Raw genomic sequence first — 13,352 nt, forward strand, 5'->3', positions numbered from 1 at the left:
TTAAAACACTTGACCCCGTATAAATGATATTTCAGCTTATGTGAAATGAGTACTCCACCATTTATGTTCGTTTGGTCAAGCTCGAAGGAGATCATCCTTTGCTTACTATTCGCCAGATAGAAGCTATAGATTCCATGTTTATGATAGCACTCCCACTCAATTGCACTACCGTGTTCCCAAAATGTACGTTTCACCCTGACCTAAAAGTAGGCTTAACTAACAAATCAAAGAACACGAATAGCCTTTCAAGATTGAGCCTAATCATATCAGGATTAAGATCATTTGATCTAGGATCAACTAGGCGATATTGACTTGAATAGATATTACGGTAAGTGTAATAAATCTAAGTCAAAGTTCAATATCGGTCCCTTCCGATGCATACTCCATGCATCCAACCTGAGCTTTACTTTAACCAATGTTCTGGAAAGAACATAGCATTTTTCCAAATGCAAGTAAACTCTGTTGTAGATTATCATATCAGTAAAACCCTATGTCTGATAAATCTAGGAAACTTTATTCACATAGTCATGTTTACTTTCCAATGTGTTGACGGCACAATAAACAGGATCAAGTATGTGAAAAGGGTTTCAGATGAATTTATACATTATGTACATATAATCATGAAATAAATCATGTGAACCATGCAACATTAAATGTTATTTCTGATCTATATTAATAAGTAAATCTGATTATATTGAAATGAGTTTTATTTAGGGCATAAAACCCAACACCATTCGACTTAGACTGTTCCCATTCTCGCTCAGAGAACGAGCCAAGAGTTGGTTAAACTCCTTGCCACCCAACTCTATTGCCACCTGGAATGATCTGGCAACAAAATTCTTGTCAAAGTTCTTTCCTCCAGCAAAGTCTGCAAAACTAAGAGGAGAAATCAACAACTTCTGCCAACAAGATAATGAATCTCTCCATGAGGCTTGGGAGAGGTTTAAAGATCTGATCAGAAAGTGCCCTCATCATGGTATAGAGAAGTGGATGCTGGTCCACAACTTCTACAACGGGTTGGTTGGTAACACTAGAACTCTAATAGATGCAGCAGCTGGTGGAGCCTTTATCAGAAAGAGTGCTAATGAGGCTTATGATCTATTGGAGGAGATGGCTCTAAACAATCAGCAGTGGCCAACTGAAAGGAGTCAATCTAAGAAGGTAGCTGGTGTGTTAGAGGTTGATGCCATCACAAAGTTGACAGCTCAAGTTGAGGCATTGACAAAGCTAATTGCAGGGCAAGCTAAACAAGCCCAAGTTATTTGCGAGATATGTGGAGGAAATTATCACTTTTTAGAGTGTCAAGTAGATGTGGATGATTTGCCAATGGATGAAGCTAAAGCCATTGGAAATTTTTCATAGAATAACAACAATAATTATGGGTTCAACCAGGGTAATAACCGAAGAAACATTGGGTTCTATCAGCAACGAAATCAGAACCAACAGTTTAATCAGCAACAAGCCTCTAGTGGAAATTCTAGTTTGCAAACAGATTTACTGCTTCAATTGATGACTGAAACTAGATCTTCAATCAAAGACCTGCAGACTCAGATGGGCCAACTAGCAACTCAGGTAGCAACCCGTCCTCAAGGGAATTTTCCTAGCACAACTGAAGTAAACCCCAAAGAAAATTGCAAAGCAATTACCCTGAGAAGCGGTAAAAATTATGATGGTCCTGAACTGCCACAACCAGCTGATGGAGAAAAGGAGAATGAAGCTCAACCAATGCCAACCCCAACACCAACATCAGAGAAGGCTACTGATAGCCCAACAAAACCACAACAGTCTCCACCAATTAGCATTGATCACCATGTAAAAATACCCTATCCTCAGAGGCTCAGAAAATCAAGTCTAGACAAGCAGTTCACCAAATTCCTAGAAGTCTTCAAAAGACTTCACCTTAACATTCCCTTTGCTGAAGCTTTAGAGTAGATGCCAAGTTATGTGAAGTTTATGAAGGAAATTCTGTCAAAGAAGAGAAAGATGGAGGATTATGAGACAATGGCTCTAACTGAAGAGTACAGCGCCATTCTACAGAAGAAACTCCCTCCCAAACTCATAGATCCAGGGAGTTTCACTATTCCTTGTACTATCGGGAGAATTGAAGGAATAAATGCACTATGTGACTTGGGAGCCAACATTAACTTAATGCCTCCATCAGTGTTTAAAAGATTGCAGCTGGGTGAAGCAAAGCCAACCACAGTAACTCTCCAATTGGCGGACCAATCACTAGCCCATCCTAGAGGAGTCATTGAGGATGTGTTAGTTAAAGTTGACAAGTTCATCTTTCCACCTGATTTCATTGTTCTGGATATGGAAGAAGATAACAATGTCCCAATCATTCTTGGGAGACCATTCTTGGCAACTAGCCAAGCCTTGATCGATGTTCAGAAGGGTGAATTAAAGCTGAGAGTCCAAGGAGAAGAAGTGGTCTTTAATGTGCTAAAGGCTATGACATACCCACAGGCAAGTGATAACTATTTCTTCATTGATTTGATTGATGAAATTGTGGGTGAGAAAAAGCTGCTAGATGATCCTCTTGAACTAAGTTTAACTGAAGATGAATTGATGGAGCAAGAGGGACAAGAGGTCATGGGTTATGTGAAGTGGCTTGATTCTTATGGGCCCTTGAACAGAAGGTATTTTGAGGAATTGGGAGCAGTTCCAAAAGAGCTAATGCTGTCTACTGAAAAGCCTCCAGAACTTGAATTGAAGGTGCTTCCTAGTCACTTGAGGTATGAGTTTTTGGGTAAAGATAAAAAGCTGCCAGTTATTGTGTCAGCTTCTCTTTCTGATGTGGAAACTGATAGACTACTGAGGGTACTCCGAGCTCACAACAATGCCATCGCTTGGACATTAGGTGATGTCAAAGGAATCAGTCCTTCAACGGTGATGCACCGAATTCTCATGGAAGACAATGCCAAGCCAAAAATCGACGCTCAACGAAGACTCAATCCACCCATGAAAGAAGTTGTCAGAAAAGAAGTAGTCAAGTGGTTGGATGCTGGAGTTGCCTATCCCATTTCAGATAGTAAGTGGGTTAGCCCGGTGCAAGTAGTTCCAAAGAAAGGTGGAATGACTGTGATCAAGAATGAAAAGAATGAGTTGATTCCTACAAGAACAGTCACTGGTTGGAGGATTTGCATCGATTACAGGAAACTCAATAAAGCAACACGAAAAGATCACTTTCCTTTGCCCTTCATTGATCAAATGCTAGATAGATTGGCGGGGCAAGAATATTACTACTTTCTTGATGGCTACTCTGGATACCACCAAATAGCTATAGCACCTGAAGATCAGGAGAAGACTACTTTCACATGTCCCTACGGTACCTTTGCTTTTAGAAGAATGCCATTCGGTTTGTGTAACGCCCTTGCTACTTTTCAAAGGTGTATGATGGCTATCTTTTCAGACTTGATTGAATCTTGTATTGAAATCTTTATGGATGATTTCTCGGTTTTTGGTTCCTCCTTCGATCATTGTTTGGAAAATTTGGAAAAAGTGTTAACTAGGTGCGAGAAGTCTAACTTGGTGCTAAACTGGGAGAAGTGCCACTTTATGGTAACAGAAGGAATTGTTCTTGGGCACAAAATTTCAAAGGCAGGAATTGAGGTGGATAAGGCTAAAGTTTCAACAATAGAGAATTTGCCACCTCCAGTTTCTGTAAAAGGAGTGAGGAGTTTCCTAGGACATGCTGGCTTCTACCGCAGATTTATCAAGGACTTCTCCAAGATCTCAAAACCTTTGTCCAGCTTACTTGTCAATGGTGTTCCATTTGAGTTTGAAGAAGATTGCTTGAAGGCTTTCAAAGTTCTAAAGGAGAGATTAATCAGCACCGATAGTAACTTCACCAAATTGGGAGTTGCCGTTTGAGTTGATGTGCGACGCAAGTGACTATGCCATTGGAGCTGTCTTGGGACAAAGAGTTGACAGAGTGTTTCACACAATCTACTATGCTAGTACAACTCCGAATGATGCTCAATTAAATTACGCCACTACAGAAAAAGAAATGCTGGCAATAGTGCTTGCTTGTGACAAATTCCGACCCTACCTGATTGGAAATAAGGTAATTGTCTACACAGATCATTTAGCGATCAAGTACCTTATGACCAAGAAGGATGCAAAACCGAGATTGATTTGATGGGTACTTCTACTTCAAGAGTTTGATTTAGAGATAAAAGATAAGAAGGGCACCGAAAATCTGGTAGCAGACCACTTGTCAAGATTAGAGCTGGAAGAGAGTCAGAATACAAAGGAGGTACAAATAAATGAGCAATTTCCTGATGAACAACTCTTTAGTGTGAGGGAAAACCTGATGGTACCATGGTACGCTGACTATGTTAATTTCTTGGCTGCAAAAATAACCCCTCCCGAGCTGTCGCGTCAACAATTAAAGAAGTTCTTTTCTGAGGTGAAACATTATTATTGGGAAGAGCCAATCCTCTACAAACACTGAGCCAGCCAGATAATTAGGAGATGTGTGCCTGAAGAGGAGATGTATTCTATCCTAAATCATTGTCATGCCTTACCATGTGGAGGACATTTCAGTGGGACCAGAACTGCTGCTACGGTCTTGCAAAGTGGATTCTTTTGGCCAACGCTATTCAAGGATGCTACTACCTTTGTGAAGGCATGTGATCGTTGTCAACGGACAGGTAATATCTCAAGAAGAAACGAGATGCCTTTAACAGGGATTTTAAAAGTAGAATTGTTTGATGTGTGGGGGATAGACTTCATGGGTCCTTTTCCTTCATCCTTTAGCAATCAGTATATTCTATTGGTTGTCGACTATGTGTCTAAATGGGTCGAAGCTACATCTACATCACAGAATGATGGTAAGACAGTTCTCCGCTTTCTACAAAAGAACATCTTTACTCGGTTTGGTACTCCTCGGGCTATAGTAAGCGATGAAGGAAGTCACTTCTACAACAAGCAGTTTGAAGCACTCCTTTCAAGATATGGTGTCCGACATCGAACTGCCTTACCATACCATCCCCAAAGTAATGGCCAAGCTAAAATTTCTAATCGGGAGATCAAGATGATTCTAGAGAAAACAGTGCAAAGATCAAGGAAAGATTGGTCAAGAAAATTAGATGATGCATTGTGGGCATACAAAACTGCTTTTAAAACACCGATTGGCATGTCCCCATATCGGTTGGTATTTGGAAAGGCTTGTCATCTACCGGTGGAGTTAGAGCATAAAGCTTTTTGGGCCATGAAGACTCTTAACATGGAACTAAAAGCTGCAGGGGAGAAAAGACTGCTACAGCTGAATGAGCTAGAGGAGTTTTGAAATGAAGCCTATGAGAACGCAAAAATCTACAAGGAAAGAACTAAGAAGTGGCATGACCAAGGTCTAATAAGGAAGGAGTTTCAACCTGGGCAGCAAGTGTTACTCTTTAATTCAAGGTTAAAATTTTTTCCTGGAAAGCTGAAGTGAAGGTGGTCAGGACCATTCACAGTGGTCAAGATGTTTCCTTATGGAGCGGTAGAGTTAAAAGGTGATGGTCCAGTAACTTTCAAAGTTAATGGACAGCGTTTAAAGCTCTACTTGGGAGGTCAATTTGACAAAGCCAAGTCCGCCATGAATCTGGCGCCACTTTGAAGTACAAGGCTCAGTGTCCGGCTATATGACGATAAAGACAGCGCTCTTGGGAGGCAACCCAAGTGTTTTCTTTAATTTCTTTCATACTCTTTGATTATGTTTTTAGTCTATGCTTCAGTATTTTTAATATTTTCAATTTTTAGATTATTATCTGACATTATTATTTTTAGTTGAATCGTGAAAAACGTGAAAAAAAAAGTTTTTTTTCGAGAAGGAGCCCAGTGGTCGCGACCTGGTGGTTCCTGGGTCGCGACCTATTTTTCAAGTCGCGACCCTAGTCGCGACCTGGACTTTTACATAAACTCCTGAAAATTTTTGGTTCCAGTGGTCGCGACTAGCCTTTTGCCAAGTCGCGACTGGGGTCGCGACTACCCTATTTTCCAGAGAAGGCTTAAATACGATCGTAAGCTAGTCGCGACTAGCCCTAGGCCAAGTCGCGACTTGCTCACGTAATTTTCTATAAAATCCAATTTTCCCCCTCATTCAACCCTACATCAAAATTCAAAATTCAAAAACCCTCTCAGCCGACTCTACCCCTTTTCCTCTCAAAAATCCAAAACTTCTTCACCAAACTTCAAATTCTTTCACCTCCAATCCAATTTCCTAATCCCAATCCATCCTAAAACCTAATTTCTTTCATCATTCTACACTTTCCATAAAAAACAACCCAAATATTCATCAATTTCACCCCAAATCCGAAAATATATTGGTTCTTCATCTTCAACCTCAAACATTCAATGATATTCAACAATGGAGGTGGAGTAATACGTCTTCGGGTTTGTAAGTATTCTTTTCTAGTGAATTTGAAAAGTTGCATCAAGATATTGAGCATTGTTTGTGATTGTTGTTAGAATTATTGATTGATATAAGAATTTTTCGGTTTATAGTGTGAGTTGGGATTGTGAATGTAATTGTGTGAATTAATTGGTGAGTTTTCAATTTTTGGGGATATAGAAAATTCAGGGGAGGTGCTGCCCAATTTTTTTTAGTTGAAAAAAAAAAGAAAAAAAAATAAAAAAACGAAAAAGAAAAAAAAACAGAAAAAAAAGAAAAAAAAATTATTTTATTGAAAAAATGGCACCTAAAAGGACTAGGAATGTGGAGGAGGGTTCGTCTTCAAACCCACCACCAACGGGTTTTGATAGGACCCGCTTTGGAAACATTGAGGCCCAAAATCGCTTCATAAGACTTAAGAATAGGGCTTATATTGATGATCGGGGTATTGAATTCCCCGAGAATCCTTTGAGGCGTCAACCTCGATTTGAAACAATTCGGGCTCAAATAGAAAGAATGAAGTGGGGAAGTTTTGTGGATGCTCGGGGTCGGGCTAATGTTACTATGGCTTGTGAATTTCTTGCGAATTGGCCCGACCGCCAGAATGGGGAAGTGAAAGTACGTGGAAAGAAAGTTCCCGCTACTGCTTATGCATTTAATGTGATGTTCTCTGTCCAAGGTTACACTAGGGAAGTACAACGCCTCCGAATTATTGAGGAGGAAGAGCAGTTTGATATGGTGGATGTGGCGGAGACAGTGAGATTTCCTGGGTTGAGGTTCCATGACAATGATGGCACAGAGGGGTCGCCAAACATCCTGTACCGGTGTGAATTGAACTCGGTGGCAAAAACATGGTTGTACTTTGTAAGTGCTCGGTTAGTGCCAAATAAGCACTTCTCCGATGTCCAAATGGATCGCCTGAAATATGTGTACGCCATAATGAAGGGGTACAACATAAACATTGGACAAGTCATAAGGTAGAGCATTGAACAGATCGTGCAAGGAGCTACGAGAGGTGGTTTTGGTTTGGCGGGAGTTCCCCAATTAGAATATGACAACACCGTGTTGCCACTTCGCAAGATGGACATCGCCTTTGTCAACAGGCTGAAAGAGCCACATCCCTATGGCCAACCTCCACCTGATGCACCGCAAGGGCGTAGGCGACAACGAGAGCCCAGTGTTGAAGAAGAAGAGGAGCAGCCCCTACAATTGCCTGGGCCTATCGATCCCACAACACAATACACTCATGCACAGCTGAGTTATATAATTCAGCAGAACAACCACATGCAACAATACATGATGCAGAGGAGTGTCTATGATGAGGGACAAGTTCAGCAACTTAACTCTCTCATCAACAGAATGAACATCGGGATTGATGACCCGAATTATCTGGCGCAACCTCCTCGGTTCTACCCATATGACCAGCCGCCACCACCAAACCCTTTCTGATAGGGTCTCAGGTAAGTTTCTTCTCTCTGCATATTACTGTATACATTGGGGACAATGTCATATTTAGTTTGGGGGAAGAGACTTAAAAATTTTTAATTTTGCACTTTAATTTCTGCATTTTAATTTTCTGTTTTAGTTTTTTGCTTTAGTTAAGGAATGGCAATAAGCTTGACGATAGTTGTATACTGCTGATTAGTGTGATGTGATCTGAAACTGTAAAATAACTGTGTGCTTGATTTTGTTAACTCTTTGGATTAGTTCGGATGCTTAGAAACCTGTGTTTTTCTGCAAATACTCAATTTGTGAAAATTGTTATAATTGTTTTACTATGGTTTGTAGTAAGATTGACAGGATAGCTTAGAACTTGCATGTTTATTCTTTTGAGACGGAATCCTTGATAGTGTTCAATTGGAATATGACTTAGGCATTTGTTGGATAGTTTGAGCCTTTCAAGCCTACCATAACAATGTGTATCCCTAGTTAACATTTTGAGCCTAAACCCGTTTTGTTTTTCACCCATTAATTTGAAAAATTTTGCAACCACACTATTAATTTTTCTTCACCATGTTATCCATGATATCATAAGCTATATGATTAGTTTGGAGGAGGAGAAACATTTAGTGTGAGGAAATAGTGAGAGGGAGAAAAACTTGTAAGATTGAGAAGAGAAAAAAATTGTAATTCAATGTCACTGGAAAAAAAATGAAAAAAAAAAAAAAAAACACAACACAATGAAAAAGTAAAAAAAAAAACATGTGTTCAAAAAAAAAATAATAAATGATTTCAGTGATGTTGGAAAATAATAGATATGTCTTCTATCAATCTTGGTAAATTTGGGAACACTATGGGGTTTTGAAAAAGAAAAGTAAAAAGCTTGTGGGTTCTGTTTGTGTGCTTATGATATCTTGAGCCAAAATTGTCTTTTGCCTATCCCTGAATATCTGAGCCATACTACCTAAGCCTTGAAAAGACCTAATGATTCAAAAGAATACTGTCAACATTAGTGGAGAAAGGTAAGCATGCAAGCTTATGAGTTATCGGGCTGTGGAACTGTTGGAAGGAGTAAAACTTTTATAACAATGTTTCACATTTGAATAAATTTTTGCAGTTGTACATAGTGTTATAAATTGAGCATTCGAGTTAATTGTTAGAGTTAGTAGGATCGAAATTCTAGTTTATGCAAGGAAGAAAACAGAGCATGAGTCAGAAGCGTAGTGATTATCTGATAGCGTAGTTAGTTTTTTTTTACCTTACTAGGGGACGAGTAAGAATCTAGTTTGGGGGATTTTGTTAGGTTATATTTAGCCTATGTTTCGGGTCTTTAAAGTTAGCATTATCTCGTCTATTGATGTCTTTTGGAGTAGTTTTACGCTTGATTTTCATTATTTCAGGTTCCCGGGGTGTTAAAGTTCAAATTCAGTCAAATGGAGAAAAACTGGGACAAACTTGGAAAAAATTTGCAAATTCGGCTCCAGACGCGTCAGTAGTCGCGACCTCCAGAGAGCCAGGTCGCGACCCTTTTTCCTGGTCGCGACTCTGGTCGCGACTTTGAGAATTGGCAGAAACTCAGTTTTTCGAGTTTTGCTTGTAGTCGCGACCAGCTTAAATGCTAGTCGCGACTTGGTACGAAAATCGCAGATTTGACCTAATTTTGATTTTTCTCTCAATTCGAGGCACACTTCTCATCCCTATATAAGGAATACGACACTGAAGGTCAAAGCAAGCAGAAATATACCAAAATAGTGGATGCAAGTGGAGAGGAAGCTATCTTGAAGACCCGGAGCGCTATCACCTTCTAGTTTCTTTCTTTTACCCTTAATTTTTTCTTTATGTTTGTTTTTGTTTCTGAATTAATCATGGATGCTTTTAGAGTTATTATGAACTAAATTTCCCAATAAGGGAGGATGAAGAATGTTGTTTAAGTTTATGCCTAATTAATAAATAATTGCCATTCCTTCATCTTGTGTGTGAATACTATCTATATTTGTGTTTAATTCCATGTGCAAGCTTGATCACCTTTTACATGTTTAATGATCTCAACTCGAAATCTGAAAAGTGAGAATTGAGAATGCTAAAATTTGGATAGTCTAGGTTTTGATGTGAAACAAAAGTATTTACATAGCCTCAGTGACAAAGAGATTATTGCTTAATGTTGATTTTGTGTTGATTTAATTAAGAAGTTAATTAGAGAACATATTATTTAGAACCTAGAAGATCTGAAAAGAGTTAGGTTAATTTATAATTTGTCATTCACATTAAGATAAGGATAGCAGTTAGGCATTAACATTGGTATCTTATCAACAGGATTCACCTCCCTAATCTCTCATCTTGATTAATCTTCGTTTATTTTCTTTTTAATTTTCTGAGTTATTTACTTTCAAATTGCAAACTTATTATTTTACCAGATAGAATCATAAGTATAGTTTAGTAGTACTTAATCCAATTCCCTATGGTTCGACCTCACTTGTGTGAGATACTACTTGATTGCGTATACTTGCTTAATAAACATAAAAATTCGTAACAATTATCACCACTTTAGTTTCTTCTTGAACGTGTTGTTCCAGAAGTATGGGGTCTTTGAGAACCCATTGGTTCTTTCCCAGGGCGATGGGTAGTTTCCTCAAGATGACTTCCATCGTTCTAATTGTGATCAGCCATGGATAGATTTTTGTTTGTAAGGAGGGATTTTTTTGTGTTTTATCACGTAGTCTCTCAATGAAAGTACCAAACTATTAGTGCATATTTTCGTTAACCAATTATAAGCCTTTTTGTAATAAATTTTAATAGAGAATTAATAAGAAATAAATAATGTATAAGTAACACCAGATATTTTTACATGGTTTTGCAGTTAAATCTGGATACTCCACGAGTCTATCTCATTTAAAATATTTTCTGAACACAAGATACAATATACAATTGATCGTATTTATTCTTCTCTCTCGAATCATCTGTCTCTTTTTCTGTGGGATCTGCCCCTATGTATAGAAATATATGTTTGGAAGTTATTTACATTAAATTCAAATTATATTCGTTAATAAAACGTAATTAACTCTCACGTTTCATTTAAATAACATGTTAGATAACACTGGATAACTGCTTAACTCCTTCTTATTCTTTATCCTTTCGATGGTCAATATCGATTTGGACAATGACATTTCGCTTGACTCTTAGATAATTAATGCTGATTTGGATAATAATATCTTATATATTTCCAAGTTGTTATCCTTATCTATTATGATGTGAAAAAAATATTAAGTGTTTGTAGTAGATTTGCCTCGTCAAGTTTTTTTTAAAATAGCGAGGTGGTTGTCTCGCTATTTGTGACCTGGGATTACTTTGTATAACTGTATTGTACTCCTTTGAATAAACGAATTATCTTCTTGGGCATGTGTACTTTGAGGCATGTGTGTGTCTCGTTGACATAGGTTCTAATAGTCTCTTATCCTTATCTCGCTTAAAACTATGTAGTCCGCAAGTTATGAATAAGTTTCACTGATCCTTTATTAATGAGTCATTGTTTTTCTTTGCATTAAATGATATAATTTTATTATATCAGGTGGTTCATATTCCATTGTACGACATGTGTTACCCTCTTCAGTGTAGCTAAATTTTAGGTATAACAATACTACAGTGAAGAGGTTCTTTAGTAAAAAAAATGCAGCATGAATCAATGAAATGAGCAGTTAAAATGGCAGTATGCACACATGAAAAATACCTATAAAAATTGCATAAATTTATTCCCCATCCCTTAGAAATCATAGAGTTGAGACAAACATGAAGACAAAACAGTTATAATCAATTTTAACTAACGAGTTCCAAACAATTCAAATAAAAGGTACCCACATTTGTATAATTCATAAGTCAAAAGAGATATTTGTTAAAAGCTTGAGAGTGCATTGTAATTTGTAGAGCTAGTTATGTGTAGAGATGACAATCTTATTATAATGCAGAGAGCTCAAAATTTAGAACAAATAATAACACCCTCTTTTTTAAAATGCTAAACAATAAGAAAAACTTTAGAATTCTCCATGCTAACTATTTTTTATCTCTTCTAATTTTTAAAGAATAAATTTTTTATTCATCCAAGGAATATGATAAATAGAACGTTAGAATTCAAAGAATTATGATACAAATCAACTCTTCCATTTAGACTAAACAAAATCTAGCTACAAAATCATACATGTAACATTATTTTATTTTTCCACGTAATTAATTATTGAAAAATAAAATAGATTTTAAAATTAATTAATTCAAAGATAGAAATAAATCTAAAAAGAATTAAAAACTAAAAAAAATGATTTTTTTTTCTTAGAAAAAAATCCAAAATATGAAATCCTAATTCCCTTTCATCCTCATGCTCTCTCTCTGAAATTCTCCACCCTGACGGCCCTAATAACTCCACTCCATCATGGTGGTCAAAAACTCTAACCGTAACTGATCTCTAATTCCCATGATGAAGAACTTTTCTTTCATTAATATGCCCATCTATCCCTAAATTATTCAGAGAGTGAACTGGGCTCTATAATTACAAAGTTTTTAGAGTTTTGAACTTTCGAATATCGATTCACATCCTCCCCATCTTTGAATTCTGATCGTCTAATGTCGTCACACCTTCATCAAGTTCAAAAGAAACACAATCGGATCTAACCTTTTTGGTAGCAACTGAGCCTTTTTTTTTATTTCTTCAGGTTCCGGCTTGAACTTTAGTAAGTATTATTGCTCCCTCGGTGCACACTCGAAGGTTCTCCCAAAAAATAACAAAAATAGCATTGGGAAAAGGTTCCTCTTTAGGTCCTAAACCTACTTCTGTGGCTTCCCACCTAGCTAATTCGACAACCGAATCATGTTCTTCATACACAGCTCCACTTCGTTTGCAAGTGAATTCAGATCATCCTTTATGTTTGGAGATAGCATGTCCTCTATCCATGTAATCTCTGCAATAAGGTTAAGAAGAATCTGTTGGCGATGAGTAGCTTGTGCATAATGACCTTGTTGATCCAGCTCACATTGGTTATTCCCAATACGATGTTAGAGTATATTATATCAAATCGAAGGTCCGTCTGGGTTTAGCCTGGATGCCATTGGACTTTGGCTGTCTCACCGCCTATGTTTTCTCTAGGTAGGCAAAGGTAAGGCAAAGAGAAAGCAACGTTAAGGATCGACAGAGGTGATCGAGAAAGAGAGAAATTTGCCAAGAAAGAAGAGTTAGGATTTTAGGGTTCTATTCTTATTTTTAATTGTTATTGTTTTATTTATTTAGTAAGAAAAAGTAAATAAATATTTTTTGTAATTCAAAATAATTTTTATAATGTTTAAATAATTTCATTATACGTGAAGAAAAAAATTATGCCATATTTATATGGTGTCCATGTGTAGAGTACACTATATACACATACAATTTGACATGAAACATAACTAGGGATGCACATTTTTCCCATAGAGATGGGCCCCACGAGGACCCCCCCTCCTAATGGGGGAGGAAGGGGATTATTTTTTGTCCCCAATGTTAAACGGGGCGGGGACA

General features: G+C 37.6%; 1 non-coding gene across 1 annotated transcript; it reads right to left on the reverse strand.

The window, feature by feature from the left end:
- Nucleotides 1-873: 873 nt before the first annotated feature.
- LOC133035218 (small nucleolar RNA R71) lies at nucleotides 874-980 on the reverse strand. Its single transcript, XR_009686498.1, has one exon. It is a non-coding gene; the product is annotated as a small nucleolar RNA R71 (small nucleolar RNA).
- Between the last annotated feature and the right edge of the window lie 12,372 nt (nucleotides 981-13,352).

This window comes from Cannabis sativa, chromosome 2 (genome assembly GCF_029168945.1).
Source record: "Cannabis sativa cultivar Pink pepper isolate KNU-18-1 chromosome 2, ASM2916894v1, whole genome shotgun sequence".
In the NCBI taxonomy this organism is placed as follows: Eukaryota; Viridiplantae; Streptophyta; class Magnoliopsida; order Rosales; family Cannabaceae; genus Cannabis; species Cannabis sativa.